The sequence below is a fragment of the Manis pentadactyla genome, chromosome 2 (assembly GCF_030020395.1).
Source record: "Manis pentadactyla isolate mManPen7 chromosome 2, mManPen7.hap1, whole genome shotgun sequence".
NCBI classification, from domain to species: Eukaryota; Metazoa; Chordata; class Mammalia; order Pholidota; family Manidae; genus Manis; species Manis pentadactyla.
The window spans coordinates 106,013,603-106,025,141 of NC_080020.1; positions in this window are offsets into that span (position 1 = coordinate 106,013,603).

The following is an 11,539-nucleotide window of genomic DNA, read 5'->3' on the forward strand; positions in this document are numbered from 1 at the left end:
TGAGTTATTTCTTTAAGTCATGACTCTACTACAATAGAATATTACCTTGGGGGCATTATATTAGTTACAAATGTACTGTAAGGGCATTGCTCAGACAATTTCTTATACATCCCAATTCCATGTGCTTTTATTAGCATATTGGAAGCAAAGGTTTTCAGTGAAGCTGGATGTGGATTGTTTACACAAACTACACTGAAAAGAATTGTGAAACTCAGTCAAGAGTCTGTGTGTGTATATATATAATTGGAGGGTAGAAACTTTGCAATGATACCTTGAAAGGAAAAATGGTTCACTTGTCAGATTAGTTGTTTTGGAAATAATTCATTCTGTAAACAAACTTGCTGCAAAATAATTAAACAATTTACTTTTCCCATAAAGTTTGTATAATTAAATCTCTATCTTTCATACACACACACACACACACACACACACACATGAACACTATGGTATTGGTACAGTGGCTATATATTTATGTATATAGATATGTGTGCATATTTTTTTTTTTGCCACTTAACATCTGAGTTTACTTCCTTTGCTCATGAAATTACTCCTTTCATAAGATAAGGTCCACTTCCTATGACAGAAGCTGGAAATGCCAGAACTCGTATTCTCAGCTACACAGGAATACAAGAATGATCTGGGTTCTTCCAATAAGAATTATTTGTGGCATAATTAAGGAAGTAGGGACCAAACAAGATCCATTCTGGTGAGACTATGACTGCAGTGTTTAGGCTTCATGTCAGAGGACATGGTATCAGATGGTCCTGTGGAAGCGCCCTGGTCATCAAAGCCAGATGTTGGAGGTTGTCATGCTACTGAGCAGAATCATCAGGGTGTCTTTGGAGGACCAGTTATGTAGTGGGGTTTTAAATTCTGTTTTAGGCCACTTGGAATGAAAGTCTGATGCTCCCATCCTGCTGCAGATTCTCCAAGTTCTGCAGTGGTCAGGAGAGATGCTCACAAATACCTTCGTTCCTTACTTCTGAGCACATAGTAAGATTGCTCTGTCCCATTTCCTTTGAAATATGTGTGGCCATGAGATGTGTTTCAACAAAATAACTGGACCAGAAGTGATGTGGCAGAAGTTTTCAAGCCAATGTGCAATTTTCTGTATTCTCTTCCCATTGCTGCAGTGATTTTGAAAGCATTTGTCAAAATAATGACTCCATTAGACCAGTTCTTTGAGCAGCTGCAATGAATGGATGAGGCCATGGCCAACCAGCATTAGACATGTGACATGAGCAAATAATAAACCTGTTTCTCTTTATAAGCAACTAAGCTTTGGGAGGCTATTTACTTATTTTTCCAACAATATAACCTGCCATGACTCATTGTAATAGTTATTGAATATTTTTTTTACTAATTCACATCCTGCTTAATTATCTAGAGTTTCTGTTTTTTTTATTACTAAGATATCATTGATAAACACTCTTATGAAGGTTTCACAAGAAAAACAATGTGGTTACTACATTCACCCTTATTATCGAGTCCCCACCCATACGCCATTGCAGTCACTGTCCATCAGTGTAGTAAGATGCTACAAAGTTCTTACTTGTCTTCTCTGTGCTACACTATCTTCCCCGTGACCCCACACACACCATATGCACTAATCATAATACCCCTCAATTCCCTTCTCCCTCCCTCCCCTCCTGCCCTCCTATACCCCTTCCCTTTGGTAACCGCTAGTCCCTTCTTGGAGTCTGTGAGTCTGCTGCTCTTTTGTTCCTTCAGTTTTGCTTCATTGTTATACTCCACAAATGAGGGAAATCATTTGGTATTTGTCTTTCTCTGCCTGACTTATTTCACTGAGCATAACACCCTCTAGCTCCATCCATGTTGTTACAAATGGTAGGATTTGTTTTCTTCTTATGGCTGAATAGTATTTCATTGTGTACATGTACCACCTCTTGTTTACCCATTCATCTACTGATGGACACTTAGGTTGCTTCCATATTTTGGCTATTGTAAATAGCACTGCGATAAACATAGGGGTGCATATGTCTTTTTGAATCTGAGAAGTTGTTTTCTTTGGGTAAATTCCTAGGAGTGGGATTCCTGGGTCAAATAGTATTTCTGTTTTGAGTTTTTTGAGGAACCTCCATATTGCTTTCCACAATGGTTGGAATAGTTTACATTCCCACCAGCAGTGTAGGAGGGTTCAGGGAACTTAATCTTTTCACTATCCCTCAGAACATCATGATGGCCCACTACCTTGACAAAAATCACACTGATAGTTCCAGGAAAGTAGAAGCTTATTGGTGCTCTACTAGAAGATGGTGGATAAATACATGGAAATACAGAACCCTGCCACCTTGGTGAAGTTTCCAGGGACCCAGGGATTTGTAACATATAGACATATTCTCTACAAAGTGGCAGAACAACTGCTGAACTTTGCATTCCCTCCCATTAAATAGGGATGTGGTATTTGGTGATTCTGCCTGGATTTAGAAGCAACAGACAAAATCTGTTTACTGTATGGCCCTAAAGGCTAACAGCCTTGAGTGGGGCCCACAGGGAAGAACCTCCGCCATGTGGCCCTTGAGAGCCAGTGTACCAGTGACTCATGAAACGTTTTTGGATTGCTGTGTGCAGCCAGTTCTCTGATAAGGGAACTGCAGTGGCTAAGGCCTCCCTACTGGAGAAGTGTTCTAGACTTTACCAAAAATTCCACAGATTTTAATCTGAAGTTAATGATGCCCCAAAACAGGAATGTTGCAGAATTCATTCTGAATAATTAATACACAGGGATGGGAATCCTGCCCCATCTCCATAGGCAACAGTGATCAGTCATCATTATTCAGGGCCAAGTGTCTGATGTCATCATTTTGGGTAGGGCTGACTCCTATGCTGGTGGCAACAGCCCAGGAAATTCCCCCGATAGATTCTGCAGCATTATCTTGGAGTTTTTCCTGGCTGTGTGAGCTCTCTTTGGTCATCCTAGAGAGCCTGCAAACTATCTAATGCTTTTATCATAAATCATTTTCTGCTTAATATGTCCAGAGTCAGTTTCCTTTGCTTGCAATTTAGAATACTGACTGATCACTTACTATGTCATTAAAATACTTCTTATTGAGGATATGCTGGAAGAAAATGGTGGCTTACAGTACTCTAGTATGTGCATTAGGTGGAAAAATAACTGGAAAAACTGGGAATTGAAAAGATCCACAGGTTGATAGATTTGAAACTATAGAATTCAAGCAACCCTAAGGCTTTCTCATAAGATCATGAATCAAGTTTTATAAAGTGAAATCAACAGTGGTGAATTGCTAATCTCCCTAAATAAAACCTAATCCCTTCCCAAACACATGGCTTCTGTTTTTTTATATTTCTAAATCATATGTCTTCCCTGATTAGAAATATGCCATGGCTCCCTAATGAAAGATGTGTAATTTATTAGAAGTTTTAACACCTCATTGTTTTAGTTTGATTTCATGACATTTTTCACACAAATTTTCTAGAGGCATTCAATAAAAATAATATTGTTTTAAAAATTTCCCCAGCACTTTTTGAAGTTTTAAAAGAGAAAGAGAAAAAAATACCTTGGGCTTCTACCAATTGGTCCTTCATCGCTTAAACACTTAATTCTTATTAAGTCAACTCTGATTAGACCTTAGCCAATAAAATATGTTGAACACCTCTGACTTACAGATACATGTTTCCCTGTTACCTTGTTGTATGACATTATACCATGCCATCACACCCCTATAAAATTCCTTTTTTTCCACTCTTTAAAATATGCTCCTCATTGATTCCACACATGAATCAAGAAATCTTTTTTTAGATAAATAGCACTTTACCAGGGACATTTCTTCCTTTCAGGACTTACTGTCATCATGGGACAACTGTGGTGTTTTAAAGAAAGCACTGAATTAAGAATCAAATGTCCTTGATTTTATTCGTTATACATTAATTCATCCAGCCAACATCTGTTAAAGATATTCTGAATACTAAATACTTCCCTAGATGCTAGAAATGTATAAATGAGTACTTGATTTCAAGGTGCTAATCCAATAGAACCATGAATCCTACTTTTCCCAGGTATTAATTGTGAAATCTTAGAAAAGTTATTTTGTTTTTCTGAATCTTATTTTTCCGTCAAAAAGGTGGGGAATTATGGGGTTATCACTCCTCAGAGATTGTGAGTCTAACTGGACTTAACAGTTGATTTATATGGGATTTAGAGTTGATTATATTGCATTTGCATCAGGAACTTGTGTAATACATAAGTTAAGGAATGGGGGCAGTGGAGTTTGATTACCTAGGTTTGAGTTCCAGCTCCTTTACACACTGGCTGAATGAACATGGGCAAGTTTCTTAATCTCCCTGTACATTCATTATCTCCTGAGGACAATGAGGGGTGTAGCAGTTGTGAGGGTTAATGAAATAGTCCCTGTAAATCACTGAGCTCTGTACTCTGTGTACACGCAATAATTAAGATGATGATAATACTAGATTTTCTTTAGAGAAAGAGGGATGAGTATATTGTTGGTCAGGAGTTTAGGGAAAGGTGGGGGCAAGAGCATAAGGATGGAGGAGCATAGGTAAGTAAAATCCTCCTTTGTAGCCCTATCAAAAGGCCATGGTGTTTAAAAGGGTCGGGTCAGAAGGTGAAGCAGTCATTTAATGACCTCATTGTAGAATCTAAGTAAAATTAGCACTGGCTTATTCTCTGAGTGAGAAAGCATGGCATAGGATTGGAGAAAGAACTGCTTTCCTTTCTTCTTCAGAACCAATCTGATGACATAAAAAAGGGATATATACACACACAATAAATTTATTATATATAATATGTATAATTTATAATATATATAATGTATATGTATAATTTATTATTAGGAATTGGCTCACCTGATTATGGAGGCCAAGACCCAGAAAAACCAGTGATGGCAGTTTTACTCCAAGTCTGAAAGCCTGAGAACCAGGAGAATTGATGGTACCGGTTCCACTCTGTGTCTGACCATCATTTCTCCTGGTGTAAGTTCCAGTCCAAAAGCAGAAGACTGATGTCCCAGCTCATGAAGTCAGACAGAGAGAGCAAATTCTCCCTTCTTGTACCTTTTTGTTCAATTCAGGCCCTCAGTGGATTGGATGATGCCCACCCACATCAGGAAGGGCAATCTGCTTTACCCAGTTTACCCATTCAAATGCTTGTGTCATCTGGAAATACCTTCACAGACACACCCAGAAATAATGTTTAACTAAACACCTGTGGCTATGTTGAGCTGACACATAAAATTAACCATCACAGGCAGATGGGAAGGACTGTAAGAAACCATTGTTTGCACAGATATTCCAAACTTTGCAAGAAACACTTTGTCATTCTTTCAAGAGACTTTGTGAGCAGCAGGTATTGAAGAATATGAGCCGCATCAAAAGAGGAAGAACATAAAGACACATGTCACTCAGTGACTGTGGCTGATAGTCAGGGTTAAGGGAGAAACACCCTCTGCAGGAATTACTCAAAATAGTTGAAGTGTACATTGTCAGTGGAATTAAGGCATTATATGAGTGGATGTCTAGAAGATGAAGAACTTGTGGTCTGGGGAATAAATATGATTTAATATTGAAATGATTTAATTTGTACCACAGGTAATGCCTGTGGCATTTGGTTTATATAAAAGAAGCATTTATACTACAAAGTGCTACATTGTTATACATGACAGAAGTTACTATGTATGCTCATTTCTACTTTACATTTAACACATTTCTAATCCTTTTGTATGTGCATTCTGAACTATTTTGTAAACACATTTGCTGTTTTCCTTTTTAAGATGGAGGAAAAATGAGCGTGTTTTTTAAAATTCTTGCTAGAGTACTTAAAACTGCTCAATTTACACTTAATAAATATTAGTTGATTTATTTCAGAAAGGACTTTAGGGAATTTATAAAGATACCTGTGAAACTACAAGATTAAGAAAAAATAAGTGAAGAAGTTCAAGGTAAAAAAGAAAATACAAGTAAGAAAATGAAAATTAAGATAAAGATTGTACCCAAAACATCTTGTGTATATCTTAGAGGTATATTATACATTGGATTTTATGCTTCATGGTAGCTAAGATAAAACTTGAATCTTGATCAGTTATATGCATCAACATCCATAAAATAAAAACTAATTTCCTGGAAGACCTATAGTTAATCCTTCCACTGAAACCTGAGGGAAATGCCTTCCATAAAAACAAGACAATGTTATGTAAAGAAGTGCAAAGAGCATCAAAAGTCAGGAAAAAAGAACTAATAAAACCTGGCTAAACCCTAGAGCCAGAGCCACCCAGTTTTCGTAGAAACTACCCGAAGCTAACATGCCTGCCCTAAGTTAGATAACCAGAGGTGGGCAGTAGCCTCGGGACATAACCCGTGATAAGTCACGTAGACACGCTTGTGTGAGCTAGAGATTACGGGAAGCGGTTAGGTAACCGGGGCGTTCTCGTTTCAACTCCATTGGTTAAAATATAGAATATATAGAATGTGTTTTAAAATTATTGGTTGTAGAAATGCGCCGGCTTCGGTGCAACGGCTGTGAAAACCCTATATAATCCCTACCTAAAGTTGCCTGGGGGTCGGCAGCTCGGACTCGGCCTGCGTGTCAGGGGAGGTGCTGTCGGCCCCAGCTAGCTGGCTGAATAAAGACTTTGCTTGGATTGACATCTCCGTGTCCGCGTGGTTTGCTCTCTGGGGAAACCCCGGAGTCCTGGACCCTAACAGTTATACAGTGAGCATCAACCATATTGTAAATACAATAATGAGATTTGTAGAGATAGGTTACTCTAAGTTTATATGTGGACTGACAAGTAATAGAAAAGTCAAGATTAGTAAATTCTATCCTTGGAGGACCAATAATGTACAGCATGTGTCTTACCTCCCTATAGGTCTGACTTCATCCCAGGATAATGTTTAGAATATCTAGAATAATAATATGACAGCTTACAGTGATGACCATTAGCTGTTGACAGCAAAAGTTTCAGGTTATAATGTCCTGCAATGCCCTGGAGAATCGAGTTAATTGTCAGGTAGATTCTAGTAAAAGAACAACAACAGTACCAATGATAATGTTATGCTGTCTTAATTATTAGAATTGTTTTTATTAAGGTTTTACCAGGCAGAATGCTAAGATGGCATCAAGATTCATGCCTGCAGTCACTCAGTGCAATTTCCTCCACTTGACTGCAGGCAGGGCATATGAATATGACAGATACTACTCCTATAATTAGGTTGTGTAACATGGCACACAAATGTGAATGGATTTACAGATTTAATTAAGTCTGAAGTCAGGTGATGTTAATAGAATCAAAAAGGAGCTAATCCTAGGTGAGCCTCATCTTATCAGGAAGGCTCTTTTTAAAACAAAGTGGTAGTTGTAGGCCGAGATGCTGCTCTCCTTGGCCTTAAAGAAGCAAGTTGCCATGTTGTGGAGAAGGCCATATATGTTGGCCATGAAGGAGGCTGCTAGGAGATGAGAGGAATCCCTGGCCAACAGCCAGAAAGAAATCAGGACCTCAGTCCTACAACCCCAAGTAGATAAATTCTGGAAACAAGTTGAATGAGCTAGAAATAGGTTCTTCTCTAAGATTCCAAGTGGGAGCATAACCAGTCCATTGATTTCAGCTTTGTAAGACCCTGAGAAAAGAACAGAGTTGAGCTATGCCAGACTTTTAGCTTACCAAACTCTGACATGATAAATGGGTGCTGTTTTGTGGTAATCTGTTACACAATAACAACAAAAAATGAATACAAATGTCTTTAAATAGAAATTATAACTAAACAGTAACTGCTCAGGCTTACATAAAAGGTTAAAAAAAAGCTTGTCTCAAAATTTATTTAAATACATTATTAATCAAAGCCTGATGTAGATTAGAAACATAGGCTCAGAGAAAATTCCAAGATTATTAAGGAGTTATGTTTCAAAAATTTTAAATAACATTTCCTTGAAACAAATAGATAGACAGAGATATGTGGTAATGATAAAATACCTTAGATGTGTCCAGGCTTTGAAAATTAAAACAAAACAGCAGTGGGTTCTTCTGAGGTTTCTATTTGGATACTGTAGATTTTTAACAATTGCTATCTCTAATAACTGCTTGAAGAATGAAACAGATGAAAAAAGAATGAGGAGTTGTTAGAGGTTGACTAAATATTTAAAAAAAAAATCATCGGCCTGATTTAGGGTTTAAGTAAAGCATAAGATGGCATACCAAAAGTACATTTAGATGCATGCAATGAGCATATATAGTGATAACAGTATGAACATTTGATGGACTCCTACAAGGAGAACAGCCAGGAAGAATGAAATCAATAAGGAGTAGTTCTCTGAAATATTCCCAGGGTTATTTTTTTTAAAAAGGCAGGGTTGTGGGGAGAATGAACTGGTGTCCAGAAATACAGCAGTAGTTGCTTAATGCAAAAGCCAGGCTGATTCAGCCAAACTGTTTAGTAAATGTTGATCAGAATGAGAGTTTCACTCACAATGGTTAATTAGTACCTAATTAAGTCAGTTAGGAGAATCTATTGACCCTGAAACTCTGTAGAGTCTTTGCAAATCCTCTTGCCTGCTCCTGGGAGTATGCAACTTTGCCCAAAGGACAGCGGTCAAATGTTAATGGGCCCTAGGCATTGATGAGTAATGCTTCCTGTAATGAGGAGGCTGCCCAGAGTGCGTACAAACACAGAACAAGCCCTTGGGTTGCAGGGAGTCTTGAAGTATGATTGTGAGCAGTTGCTCCCTCCAACAATAAAAACCCTCTAATGGGACCCTGCCATGGCCCCCTTGAGCTGGCCAGGCTGCTTGTGGCTTTGGGGCTTACTCCACTCTGACAGCTAATGTAAACATGCTAACGCAGTTACTGAAAGAAAGAGAATTCAGAAGAGAGGCATGCTACAAAGGTGATGAAGCCCAAAGAAGGGAAAAAAGAAATAAGGCCTTGGGGTTGGGGGAGACAAGGTGCATTTTCTTTCAACCTTCCACATGTAAAAATCTATTCGACAAGAGAGAATTAATTAGAATGTTATGACTATGTATTTTCTGCTAAAAAAAAAATCAAACCTGTATTATCCTCTTACTAATTAATTGGTCTAAAACTTTGGTTGTGTGAAAATGCGCAGCAGAGCTGACAGTTTTCACAAAGCTACTTATGAATTACATGTTAATATTTTAAAGCACTAACTGTTTTTAGCATGGAAAGGCTTGATTGAATCTATAAGGGCTAATCCCTTTTAGCCAAGGATTTTCACATTAATTTTTTTCTCATAGAAACCATGTGAGGTAAATAGGGCTAGAATCATAATTTTTATTTGAGAGACAGAAACATCAGACTGAAGTGGTTAAGGAACTTGGCTGAGACGGTACAGAAAAACTGGTGAGAGAAGCCAGGTTTGCTCCCAAGACATTACTTTTCCTCACCAGGCATTTTCTTGCTTAAGAGAGAACAAAATATTATTATGATGGTTAAGAGAAAGCCATTTCCCAGGGATATTATTAATTTCATTTTTAACTATAATATTATTGTGATGTTGGAGATAAGCAATTTAGCTTTGTCAGGAAAAGTAGAAAAAAATTACAGGCCAGTGAAAGCCATTCTGTAATTATAGTAACAGTCATGGATTTCTGAGTTACTCTCCACCTCTTCCCAGCACAGTTAACTCTTCAGGGTCCTGAGTTTTGGTGAATCAAATAGCCTCTTTAATATAGAGTGCTTTTGTGACATAGTGAATAAGAACAAGGTGAAATAACTGAAACTAAAACAGTATAGTTGATCTTGACATTTGCAGATTCTTGATACATACTGTTAACTATTTACGAATAAGCTTTAAGGTTTATGATGTGGAGTGTGTAATTTCATCAGGCATCCCTTTGTATCACCTGCACTGATAACTTGGTAAAGAGGTAATTGAGTACCATGTTGTATTCCATTGCCTTTTTCTTTTTATGCTATAAAATTACCTTCAAGTATTTTAGAACTATTATTAACAATGCAGCTTCATAGGACAGCAGATGTGTCAAGACATTGGGAAATAATACCAATGCCAGATAAATCAGCCTTTTCTCTATCAGGAAGAAACAGAAACAGTGTTTCAAATGTCAGCATAAATTAAATTTTGGGTTTTTTAAAAGTGTGTAGCTTAAGAAACTTCACCATGTGTATTCTTCCTCAGTCACTAATGACTGTGTGTGTGTGTGTGTGTGTGTGTGTGTGTGTGTGTGTGTGTGTGTGTGTGTGTAATTGCAAATCCCAGAATTGCAATTCTTTGCTTTCATTCTCTTTTCTGATTCTGTAGCTTTTGAAATTGGTGACTCTACCCTTTCTGAACTACTTTACTCCACTGGCTGCTGTGAAATAATGTCCTACTTTGCTTCCTGCTTCCCTGATTAATCCTTCCTTGCTTCCTTTCCTGGCTCCTTTTTAACCACTGACACTTCCAGTTTTCAGTTTTTGCACCTTATTTAGTCCTCTTTTATATGGATTCACTTTTCAACTATGTTGGAAATGGAAATCTGCATTTCCAGAACTTTCTCATCTAATCTCTGGCTCACTATACATACCTCCTGATATTTTGGATTCTCTGCTGTAAATACAGAGTCAGGTGTTCAAAAATGAACCCATGATCTTCTCCACCTCACATCTCTGTATTAGTTTTTACCTGGGACTGAAGCTAAGAAATTACTTTAATTCATACCTTTCTGTGACATACGTATTTAGCAAGCAGTCAAAGCAAAGCTGCATTTGTGGGGGAATTTTTTTTTTTTTTTAATAATTATTTTTTATTGAAGGGTAGTTGACGCACAGTATTACATTACATTAGTTTCAAGTGTACAACACAGTGGTAGAACATTTATATACATAATTCTAGGTTCCAGCTATCACCCTACCAAGCTGTTACAATATCTTGACTATATTCCTTATGCTATACATTACATCCCGGTTACTTATTTATTTTACCATTGGAAGTGTGTACTTTTTTTTTTTGGTGAGGGCATCTCTCATATTTATTGATCAAATGGTTGTTAACGACAATAAAATTCTGTATAGGGGAGTCAGTGCTCAATGCACAATCATTAATCCACCCCAAGCCTAATTTTCATCAGTCTCCAATCTTCTGAGGCATAACAAACAAGTTCTTACATATAGAACAAATTCTTACATAATGAATAAGTTACATGGTGAACAGTACAAGGGCAGTCATCACAGAAACTTTCGGTTTTGCTCATACATTATGAACTCTAAACAGTCAGTTCAAATATGAATACTCATTTGGTTTTTATACTTGATTTATATGTGGATACCACATTTCTCTCTTTATTATTATTATTTTTAATAAAATGCTGAAGTGGTAGGTAGATACAAGATAAAGGTAGAAAACATAGTTTAGTGTTGTAAGAGAGCAAATGTAGATGATCAGGTGTGTGCCTGTAGACTATGTGTTAATCCAAGCTAGACCAGGGCAATAAAACATCCACATATGCAGAAGATTTCTCTCAGAACCGGGGGGATGAGGTTCTAAGCCTCACCTCTGTTGATCCCCAATTTCTCACCTGATGGCCCCCCTG